Source organism: Etheostoma cragini, chromosome 4 (genome assembly GCF_013103735.1).
Source record: "Etheostoma cragini isolate CJK2018 chromosome 4, CSU_Ecrag_1.0, whole genome shotgun sequence".
Taxonomy (NCBI): Eukaryota; Metazoa; Chordata; class Actinopteri; order Perciformes; family Percidae; genus Etheostoma; species Etheostoma cragini.
Genome location: NC_048410.1, coordinates 5,718,836 through 5,730,299, shown reverse-complemented (window position 1 = coordinate 5,730,299; position 11,464 = coordinate 5,718,836). Strand labels below are relative to the sequence as shown.

Sequence of the window (11,464 nt, the reverse complement as noted above, 5' to 3'; positions counted from 1 at the left end):
TAATTGTGTTTAGAGTTTTGAAAATGTGACAACTGGTTCGACAAACGCTTGTTAGCGACTGAAAAAAACTGTAATACAACAAACTCATGTCTGTTCTGTGGTAGTTGTTAAACGGCATTGTGGGTAAAATCATGAACAGAACCCAAACGAGAGGAGGGAAAGTAGAACACATATTCATACATAATCACAAAATAGTGATAAACGGGATACAAAAATGATACATGACAGCTGTGTTGTACAGTTCTATGAACATATTGCAGTTCAAAACTTGGTCCTCCGTCACTGACCACATGATCCTAACCTTGCTTACAGTATGTAGTCATCTGGCAATGACTTCAAGCTACAGAAGACACCAGATGGTTTCACATGAATTGATGATGATCATCACCTCTTTAACTGCACAGGACAGACAGACACTCCTGCCGCACTTTTCTGTGGGTGATGTGTTGGCAGCGTTGCCTCTGTCGTCTCTGTTGGACTTAGCATTCCAGTTCTACTGACACCTTGCTTCATACAGTCTTATCTCCCACTGAAAACCCTCCCGTCAATCATCACGAAAGGACGACTAGATGGGCACTCAGCAGCGGCAGCCAAATGAAAATCTCTATTCTAGGTTTTAGACATTTTCTCTTGTTTTCCACATTTCAGGAAAGAACACATCAGTTAGTTATTCAGTAGGTTTACTCATGGTTATTCCTATGATAATTGTTGAGGTTTTGTTTTTAGGGGAACGTATAGCTCTAACACATTTTTATACATGTATGCAACATCTGGTTGGTGACACTTCTCTGTCAGCTCGCTGTTATTTTCTGCTCGATGTTCTATTGCTGTTTCTTCAACACTATGCTTCGAAATCAGGGAAATGCCGATGCAGTCAGTAACTTTAACATTATTAAATCCATATATTACAAAATAATCGGTTTAGGTTGTCAGGAGGGGCGAATCTGCCCAAATTATTCTCTTGTGTGGGTCCATAACGTTGCTTCAAGCAACGATTTTTCCCATTTTTGTTGTCCGCACTGTTGGCCCAACTCTATACAGATTAGACTTTGTTTCTCAAAAGAGTTCTTCAAGACTCAACTTTAAAACTTAATTAGATATTGGGATTCAGACAGAAGGACTTCAACAATTTCAACAGAGTTATGCTTTATGAAAAGCTACAATGTGTAAAAATTATAAAATAGCCTGGTAATATTTCCAGCTGCTGCAGCGGCTACTTTGTTCATTAACTACACATTACTGTTTCCTACTTACCAGAGCAAACATTATTCAATTCAATTCAATTTTATTTATATAGCGCCAAATCACAACAACAGTTATCTCATTGCGCTTTTCATAAAAGAGCAGGTCTAGACGGTACTCTGTGAGGTTATTACAAAGGAATTACAAAGGAATAAATAGTTTATTAAGTAAACCTAGCTAAAACTAAAGTCCCATGATCTATAAGCCATGCAATAAACCCCACCTTCATAATGGTTACAATGTTGAATTTATCTAGTTGTCACCAACTCTGCACTTGCCGAATTTACTCATCTGTTTTAAAACAGTCCTACCACTTTCACTACTTACACATCCACAACTGATGCTCACAACCCTGATGCTTAAACAAAGATATAATACGGTAAACAATGATTTCACTAAGTCTAGACAAGGCAACAGATCCACAATTGGCAGTCCAGCTTGTTCCTCATGTTAATTCAATAGTGCCTCGAGCAATTTGTAAATCTGGCTGCTGATATTTTACTTACAGACCACTGGGAGTTTATGTTCATCTGACTGCCCGCCTGACTGCCTGCCTGCTTCTCTCTTGCATAGGCCAACAAATAAATAAATCAAAAACAATAATGCAACCCAGTTTTCTTCCTCCTGCTTGTAACAGCCAAAAGAAAATTTAAACTACCGGTGAAAGGCAGAACTTTACAAGGTTGTCTGTCCCCACACCTTAATTCAGTTGGCCTTGGAGCTGTCACAGAAGTGTCTTCATTTCACCACACTTCAAATTGCTTGGTGCGAAGGAGAGGCATGTAATAAAGCTTCACTTTCCCAAAGATGTATCAGCTCGGGGGTATAGCATCAAAAATGCCTAAGAATTCGGCACATATCATTTATGAGGTTACACTTCCAAGAAAGAGACACTAGAGCGGAGGAAAGGCACTGCACGCATTTGTTTGCTGATTGGTGTCATAATTTTCAGTGATTAGTAATGTGCATGTGTCAGAAAATGAGGTCTGTTGGACACAAGTTCATTTGAAAGTGAAAATCAAAGAGCTGGGAAAGACATTTTTCGAGGGAGTTAACACTGTTCTGAGACGGCTTGATTGTATCACAATGTGGATGTTGTTTATGAAACCTTTCTTTTTTACTGTATTGTTCTCTGCCTCTTTACAAACCATGGGCTCTTTATTAATGATTTGGCAGGTGTTACAGAAGCGCTGGTCAATGTTCATACTGTAACAATAAACAAATTAATTACCTGCACTTCCCATCATCCTTGCTAATGCATTTTAGAACTTGATGCAACGTTCAACTCATTCTTTTGTGTTTTTGAACAAGTGATGGTTCAGAGTAATTTCACCCTAGGGTCCTTTGCACCATGACGTCGAGCCAAACAACCCCCAAGAAGTTTTTTTCACTTGGGTCGAACATTGGGCGAATCAGCATTATCTGCTGATTAGCTTAGTGCAGACGCTATCTGAACCAACTGTGTATCTTGTAAATTACACCACTACTACTACTAATACTACTACTACTACTACTAATAACAATAATAATAATAATGCCCCAAATGATACAAAACTTCTACAGTAGTACAAATAAGTTATGTAATCATAAAACAATGGATTGTAAAGTTTGTAAGTACACCAGCTTCTGCTCTCTGCTGCTACTGCTACAGGCAGTAAGAGTGCTTAGGGACGTCTACAAATTAACACAAATAAACACCAAAAAGAGACACAACAAACATATTTATTCAGTTAGTGATTAAATAAGGTATTGCCTCCAAACTTAAACTCATCAATTATAACATGTCTCTTGCTAGTTGTACTACAGCACTTATTTAAAAAAACAAGTTAAATTAATGGTAAAAAAAAGCTTCTGGGGGGGTTGTTTGGCTTCGGGTTGTGGTGCTAAGGACCCTAGGGTGAAATTACTCTGAATCCTCACTTCAACTGTTTTCATTCAGTTTCACGGCTCTCATCAGCCTCGTTTTCAGCGCCAGCAGTGATCTGTTTTCATCAAAAAGCTCCAATAAACCCACTGTACACTACCTGCCCAACACAGAGCTGACAGACAAAGTTAGCAACTACAGTAGACATACTGTACATGCATTTAGCAGCTCTATCAAATTCATTAACCAAAAGCCAAGTGCAACACACTGAAACACAAAAGACATTACTGGACAGAAAAGAAGCTATTCTTAAAATGTATTATTTTAACTTACACCATGGAATGATAATCTTGAAGACACAGTGCTAACTGTATCTCTGAGATATTTGGAAAAAGTAAGTCTGATCACTCTTTCAGTGATGCATTCGAGAACAGAGCTAAAGCAGCATTACATATTTGTGGACAGTATTGTACTGTAAATCATGGCAAAAAGGGACTACGTTTGAAAGTATTAGTGATGCATAATGCATGTTAAATAGAATTTCAGTTAAAAGGTTTCAAATGTAATACACACTGTATATTGAAACATAGCAATCCATAAACAACCTTTCTATATGAATAATGTTAAACGTTATTATTTTCAGTGTCAATCAGGTGCCGATGCGTCATTCTGGATCAAAGTATGTGGTTACAGCTCATCTAGTATGCTATTGCGCAATATTGAAGTGTGTGTGCCATATATTCAGTAATGATTACTGTAAATTTGGATGCTTAGTGCAGAGTAATGTAACAAAATCTGGTTCATTAACTGCAAGTGATTATGAGACATCATTTCTTGACGCTCCTAGACTGACAAAAAGCAAATGAGCTCCCCCATGAAATGACACTTCTATGAGAAACTGAGACATTTAATCAAAAAGCTCTGTGCTGAAAACCTATGGGAATCAGTCCTGGTGTTCGTTATTGCAAAATTGCAGAATGGACACACAGATGAGATCATGGAGGACGATGAGCTGCTCTTCTCCTGCTGCCAGGACAGATCTGGGGAAGAAATCTCCTTAATAACTGTGGACATTTTGAGGGCTTTGCTCCCTGGAAACAGACTTGGAAATGTCATCTCAGTAAATAACCTGTGCATTGATTTCTGACTTTATGGTTTATATCTGTCTTCCCTGATCTTTGATGATCACAGATGGATATTAAGAATGACACAGAGGGAATGCTGAGTGTTTTTAGCCATGATACTGTGGATGTGCAGTATTTCAGTGCATCTAGCACTTTAGTACGAACTAAATTATCTCATCAACTGTGAGATGGATTGGCACTTTAAAAACACTCACTGTTAGCATACACTGTTCCAGAGTCTCTGAGCCACTATGGAGAAGGCCCGGTCACCCTTTGTTTTCATCTGAGACTGTGGAATAGCTAAAAGCAACTGATTAGACAATCTTAGGTTCCTGGAGGAGTGACGTGGGTTAAGGAGATCTAAAGGGGCCAATCCATGTAAAGCCTTAAAAACAAGTACCATTACCTTAAAATCGATTCTGCATTTGATGGTAACAGATTTTGAATTTTTTTTTGGGAGTCTTATCATTAAGGAGCCTTTGTCATAGTAGCCATGTTATCATTTTAATTTTATGTGTTCACTATATTTTCATTCTATTCTCTTGTTTATTCATGTTTACCATTTTGTAAATAATTGTTATATGGAAGATTCACAAGCTTTATGGATGGAGAGAAGGTTTTTCTTGGGTATTTAAAAGGTTTCCCACATTCAGTGCAACAGTTAGTTATCATATAGTATCAATCATGTAGTTTTAGTTGTATAGAAAAACTCCCACACTACACATCAAAGACATGCAAGCCAAAGCTTAAAATTCTATTTCCAGATGTCATCTGTTTGGAATCTGTCTGAATAGGTCAAAAAGAAGCCTACATATAGTGCCAATATGCAGTGTAAATGTTCCCTTTACTGTAATTTGCAGCAAGTCAGGTGATCATTTTGTCTGTTGAGAGATTCAGTGCTGGTGCATTGCCTTCAGCAGGAAAGGGGCCCAAATAAACAGCCTGTAGTGGGACCTATACATGACTTAAAAACCCACAATGAGCATCTGGCACAATATTGATTTAAAAAAGAAAATAAATTCCCCACTCAAAGGCTAACTGATGATTACAAAGTGATGATTTATTTCTTAACATCAGCAGGAAATGCCATAATTTGACCAAAAGATTTTAGATTCATTTTCAGCACCAGCAGGTTCAGCACCACAGAGAGCTCCATATCTAATTCCCCCCCAAAGTCTGCATGTGATTTCTACCAGCGTGCTTAAAACGTGCTTCCAGCCAGGTCACATCAACTGTGCGAACAAGATGGAACAACGAGTACTACACTTATGTAGCACCCCAACATGATTGTATTAAGTGACAGCTTGTAATTCTATACGTTGTCACTGTCCTTAAACACATCTAGTCATGTCTTCAGGGGCGGAGGCTTAGACTGTAAATCATTTCCTTTTCTCAGACTGGAAGCTTCTGATCACTGAAATACACCTTGGGATTGTGAGATGCATTCAAGTGTCACAGCTTGTGTCAGAAACAAATCTACAACATTATTTCATTTCCGTAGACATGTGTTTGATCGTATAATTTCTTTATTTACTTAATGGACTTTTATTGGTGTTATTCAGAGACAGCAACATTAGCAGGTGTCTATGTAATTGACATATTTAAAGACAACATATTGACAACACTGGATGATTAAAGACTACTAAATAGAGGCCAAGATATTCTATATATATTCCATATATATATTCTAGATATATTCCATAAACTGGATACTCCCACAATCCTGCTCGATTGTGTCGAGTTTTAGATTATTTGTGTCTACATCTTACAAACTCCTGCTTTTTAACAATAGCATTCTAATACAAATTGAGAGTCTCCAAGCACAATTACTTTTTTTTTTAAATAACCTAATGACATCCTAAGAGGTTATTTTTTCAGACTTTGGATGGCTCACTCCAGAACTGCAGAAGGCTTTAAACAACTGTTTTCACAGCTGAGTAGTTAACTGTGATGTTTAAACTGATCCTGATGTGTAACAATTTGGTTATCAGTGGCCTCTTTAAAATGGTTTAATTTGGTGTATACAAAAAACAAAGGTTCAAATGCACATTTTGTACTTAATTTGTATAGCCAGCAAAATCATGTGTTCACACTAATGTACCTCTTGGTAAACACAAGCCAGTAACATAAAAATGATAACTACCACTTTCCCAGAAAGAAAAGATACAAAAATTGAAGATGATGGGCTGAAGATGAACTTTCTCAGAGATGGAGTGTTCACAGACCAAATTCTACGTATGTGCTCTACAGTGGAACAAGGTTGGTGGTAATTAGATTGTGGATGGGTTCTGTCCCTTTAGGCGTACAGAATGTAGGTCGTCAACATTTATCCAAGGCTGTTTCAAGTACACATATGGCCCACACTATGTGATAGGCCATTGATGAAGCCCACTCTGGAGCTGGACGGTTTGAGTAGAAACCAGGACAGATTCCTGGCTTGATGATTGATTGACAGATCCAGGGAGACAATTCCAGCTACTTGAAAAAAACTAATGTCACTAAAAACCAAAGCATAGTTCAAGCTTTGACAAATGCAGATCACAAATGCAGTTTCTTTCTTCTTCACAGCCCATTGACGCAAAGCAAAACGTTTACATTTCTTTTATTGGGATAACAGCTTTGAGATCTCCTCTAAAGTCTTCAGTTACCAGAGAAAGCTAACAGCTGTGACTGCAGAGGAACATCTGTTGGCTTAAGAGAACAATCTTATCCAATTACCCTCATAAAGATTGCCCCAGGCATATCACAAATGCATGGGGGAAAACACTGGAGTGCAGCTACTGTTAAAGAAACTTTGTAAATGTGTTTTATTTATAATCAATGCTTTGTATTTATTCTTTTTTGCTAAACTGTAGAAAAGGGATTTAAAGTTGCCTCTATGAGCTAGGTGTTAGAAGACACAGAGGTGTCCATATAACAGAACAACCTCCATGGGTGTTGCTATGGAGATATTCAAGATCACAGTAAGAGTGGCTGTACAGTAAATGTCCTTGATTATGTAAATCTATCACACGGCTTCAGCCTCCACGGCACAGCACGATTTGTTTGTCTCCTAAGATGCCCTTATTGTGGTGTGCTTGTTACCAAGGCAACTGCTGTTTTCACAATGGGAATGTGTAGGATGCCAGAAGCAAAGCCATAATTTGGTTTAACATAGATAACCCAGGGTGTACTTTCACATTGCAACCCATTTGTAAAAAATGGATATGAACTACAAACGGCTCCAGTAATAGTAAGGACACGCAGCCAAGTCAGTTGACTTGTGAAGGAATTTCTTCTCAAATTGACAAAAAGGCCGATCTGGCTGTTACTGTGAGATGAAGAAATGTAGTAAATAATGACTAAGAATCATCAATATGAGTCTGTGTATTGTGCATGCTTGGACAATCTGAACCCCTGGCAAAAAATTCTTCTGAAATGCTGATGTTACATAAGCTCCATTGGGTCATGAAATTGGTTCTTTCCTAAAAAATGTAGAATAAATTGCTAAATGACATAACAAAGCAATCTATAAATTTGACATGTAAAAAAGTATTTGTTGCCCTGTTGCTGCTGCTCAAGTTGGTTGCTTAAATGCAGAGCTATGGCCAGTAGGTGATTAGTGTAGCTAGGCATTTAGTCAGTATTGCAGTGGAAATGCCTGGCTCTCTCCAAAAAATGCTTGCCAGCCTCTTGAAAGCTCACCTATAGACAAAGATCTAGTTTGTTTAATATGTACTCAATAGAAATGTCAAAATGACAAGATTTGATTTGACATGGTACGAGCTGGAACTCCCAGTTCAAAGAATGGACTTAGTGGATTAAAACGCATCTTAGATTCCGGACTCCTGCACCTTGGTTCTTCTGACCAATTTTCCAAAGAACCCTTTTCATGCTAAAAAAGTTCCCCAATTCAAAGTATCCATCTACGTTTACAGTCTCTTGGTGACAACACCAACCACTGACAAAACCACAGCTACTGCTGCCCATGCTGAGGACCAAACCAACAAGGTACTTACCCACAGAGGACGAGTGATTCACTGAATAATTCAGCTCAATCAGGCCAGTTTAAACATTAATGGGTGAGTGGGAGTTCCTCTCGGCACCTCCCTGGGGACATACAAGTACAGTAGTTGAGGAGACACTCTAATTGCTAACTCTTCAGGAGAAGTCTTAAATTAATGTGAGTGCAGAGTACTAGAGCTTCCTTGGTGCTCAGCTTTTCGACCTTTGGAGAGTGACAATCAAAGTGGTCCCCCTTTGGCCTACTCACAGCCCTGTTAAAATTGCATGGAGGGATACCGCCCTTGAGTACATTAAAGCATATTAACTGAGTCAGCTCAGCTGTTTAAATCCACTCACCCCAAGTATTATGAGCCCCAAGTTGGTGAAAGACAAATCCTAAGGTTGTGTTTACCATCATCTTTGCCTATCTTGAATTTTTTTGAATACAGACAGATCTTTTTGATCCTTACTTTAAGGTGACATAGATCTATCTTCATATGTAATCATCTTGCACAAAATCATAAAAATAACGTTTTATACATTTTATTCATTAAAGCGATCACAACAACACATAAAAAGTACATTAAATCCTCATATATGTGATTGATTGAAAAATACCTGCAGTTACTGCAATACAGTATTTACAAAAAACACAATTTGTACCAATTAAAGCCATCATGCTGTTTCCAATTGAAATGTTTAGTTTTGGCATGCAGTCCAGGCCCTAGAGATGGGTGATATCACAAAATGTGGTTCTGATTTGATACCACTGACAGAATCACCAATATTGATACAACATACTATCTAATGTTAAAAGTGATGGATTCTACAATTGGGCACCGGATTCATGATAAATGATTTTAAACAAATGTTCACTGCTATTCACAGAGAATCTTAAAATCATAGATCTCTAAATTGCAAGAACTGTATCTGAGTGTGGGAAACAAAGCTTGAAAAACAACTCAGAGCAGTACTGATTGACAGGCAAACGCATCATCAAGTGAATAGCTTTAGGTTACATCTTTTCAAAACCCGTTAACAGCACTAATCACTGCTCATAAATTAAACAGCATTCTAGGCGAGAAAAATTGAATGACAGTTTTTTCTGTGAAAAAACCCATCTGGTTACGGCCAATCAACATACCATCCACACTGTACACAGCTGAAACGGTTTAATCGTGATATAACTAAAGAGGGGTGAGAGTTGCAGAGACACACATTTATGTAAAACTATTACTGCAACAACGCCTCACAAGAATTTTCTAGTTTGCTAATTACTGAAAGATGTGTTGGAAGCGTTAAATGGATGTCATAGCAGGAAATTATTATTAGAAAGTAAAGGGAGCATGACACTCACTCAGTCATACTGGTCTTATGGGTTTAGATTTTATGCAGAATATCCTGAACTAAGACACACGTTTACGTGGCTTTCCTACATCATATTACCTTATAGTTGTTACTAAACCAAGCCCTATCTAGATTGAATATATTAATCCTCTAAGGGTCTAAGGGCATTTTCACATTTTATCTTCTTAAATTTACCTTTTTAAGGTTTTCGCATAAAACTGATCCCATTGTGTTTCATATCAAAATGTTCAGAACAAATTCTGCTTTCTGTGTAATTAACCCCAAATCTGTCCCAGAGCAATATGTAAAGAGATAATTTTGTGCTGAAGCTAAAACAAGATGTTGGCTTTCCTTAAATCTCTTTTGAAAACAATCCTCAACTTGTAATGAGAATTGGGTTTATCTTTCGGTTCACAAAGTAGTGTTAATATATAATAAAAAACAGTAGATAAATGTCTGAAATTAAATTCTGTAATATCCCTTTTTGAGTCCGAGTTTTGTCGAACATTGTTCAGACGTGCCGGTACGTCTTTCGTCCTCAGAGGATTATGCAATTCTTTGCACAATCAATTGAAATTAATTTGCTTTTGACATTATCCCCAAGAAAAGATCATTTCAATTAAACAACTAACATACTGTATACGTATTCTAGTCATTCTAGTCATGCAGTATTGCTATAGTACTAGCTCAGTATACTATCATCATGTCAACGGCTGTACATCTTACAGCAACAGGACTGTTGCATTTAGCATTAAAACCTGAGTGGTGGTTTATGTAACTGTGTGGACTAACCGGAGTAATCACGTTGTGGAGTCATTAAACCGACAGAAGTGCAATGAAGGGCCCTCACACTAACCCTTCCCCCTCCTGAAAAACCATTAACACCACAATCACCACCTCCGCTCCACAGGTCTGCCTACCATCAAATCCGGTACCCACCCACCTGCCCACCCACCCCACACGGCTCCTTGTATTTCTGACCCTGCTGATATCAACTGTTTTGTATTGATCCTCATCACCTTCATCCTCATGCTCAGCATCACTACCACCATCCTCATCATCATCAACAACATCCTCTTCTCTTTATGTGGGCTTAAGATGACACTCATCTCCTGTTGTTTTCGAGTGGCCACTTTGTTATATGGGCACATCTGAAAGCCTCTTGTGAACTGAGGAAATCACCAATGAAATTGTATGCTGGGCATGCAGCATACATAATAGGCTCTAAAGTTTAGAGCCTGCTATTACGGATGCCTCTACAATGGTACAGCAGAGGTCGTCGAGAAGGGTTAGTCCCCAGTTAGTCCAGTGGGCATGAGAGGAGCTAGAAGAGTCGTCCAAAATACATTTCTGAATAAAACATCTCATCGATTGTTTAGGAGATACTAGCTGCTGCATACCAAGACGTTTGTTTGTAATCCCAACAAGAGATGAACAATGTGCAATCAACTCTGCTGACTTTAATAGAACAAAAAAGGAGTTTAATGTGATAAAACTTTGTTTTGAATCTGAATGGTCAACCTTTCATATGACAAGACACAATCAGGGACCGTTAAAAGGGTTTTTCCAAGGCTGAGACTATTCAGTAAGTTTCAGTAGCATAGTTCCATAATTTGGGAAATATGCTTATTTTGTCTGTTATTGGGTGTTGTCAAAGTTTAGCCTTTAACTTTGACCCTCTCACTGTGTGTTTTTGCTTCATCAGAATTTATTAAATGAAAAAAATGGCGATTCCATTAGAAGCTACAGTAGAACTTAATGACAGTAGTTTGATGTAATTCGTTTCACCAGCTCCACTTGCCTCCCCTCCTTGCGTCTGAGTCCGTCCCATCGAGGAAGCACGGAAGATAAGCGAGGAAATCATGGGAGGAGAGAGAAAACAAGGAAATGTGTTTGAGAGGGA

The 11,464-nt window shown here is 38.2% G+C and overlaps 1 long non-coding RNA gene across 1 annotated transcript in view; it reads left to right on the top strand.

The window, feature by feature from the left end:
• Positions 1–3,058, top strand: part of LOC117942934 — a 15,716-nt gene extending 12,658 nt beyond the window's left edge. The window contains exon 3 of the long non-coding RNA XR_004656253.1: positions 2,866–3,058. This is a non-coding gene — a long non-coding RNA (uncharacterized LOC117942934). The remainder of the gene's footprint in view (positions 1–2,865) is intronic.
• Positions 3,059–11,464: the final 8,406 nt, after the last annotated feature.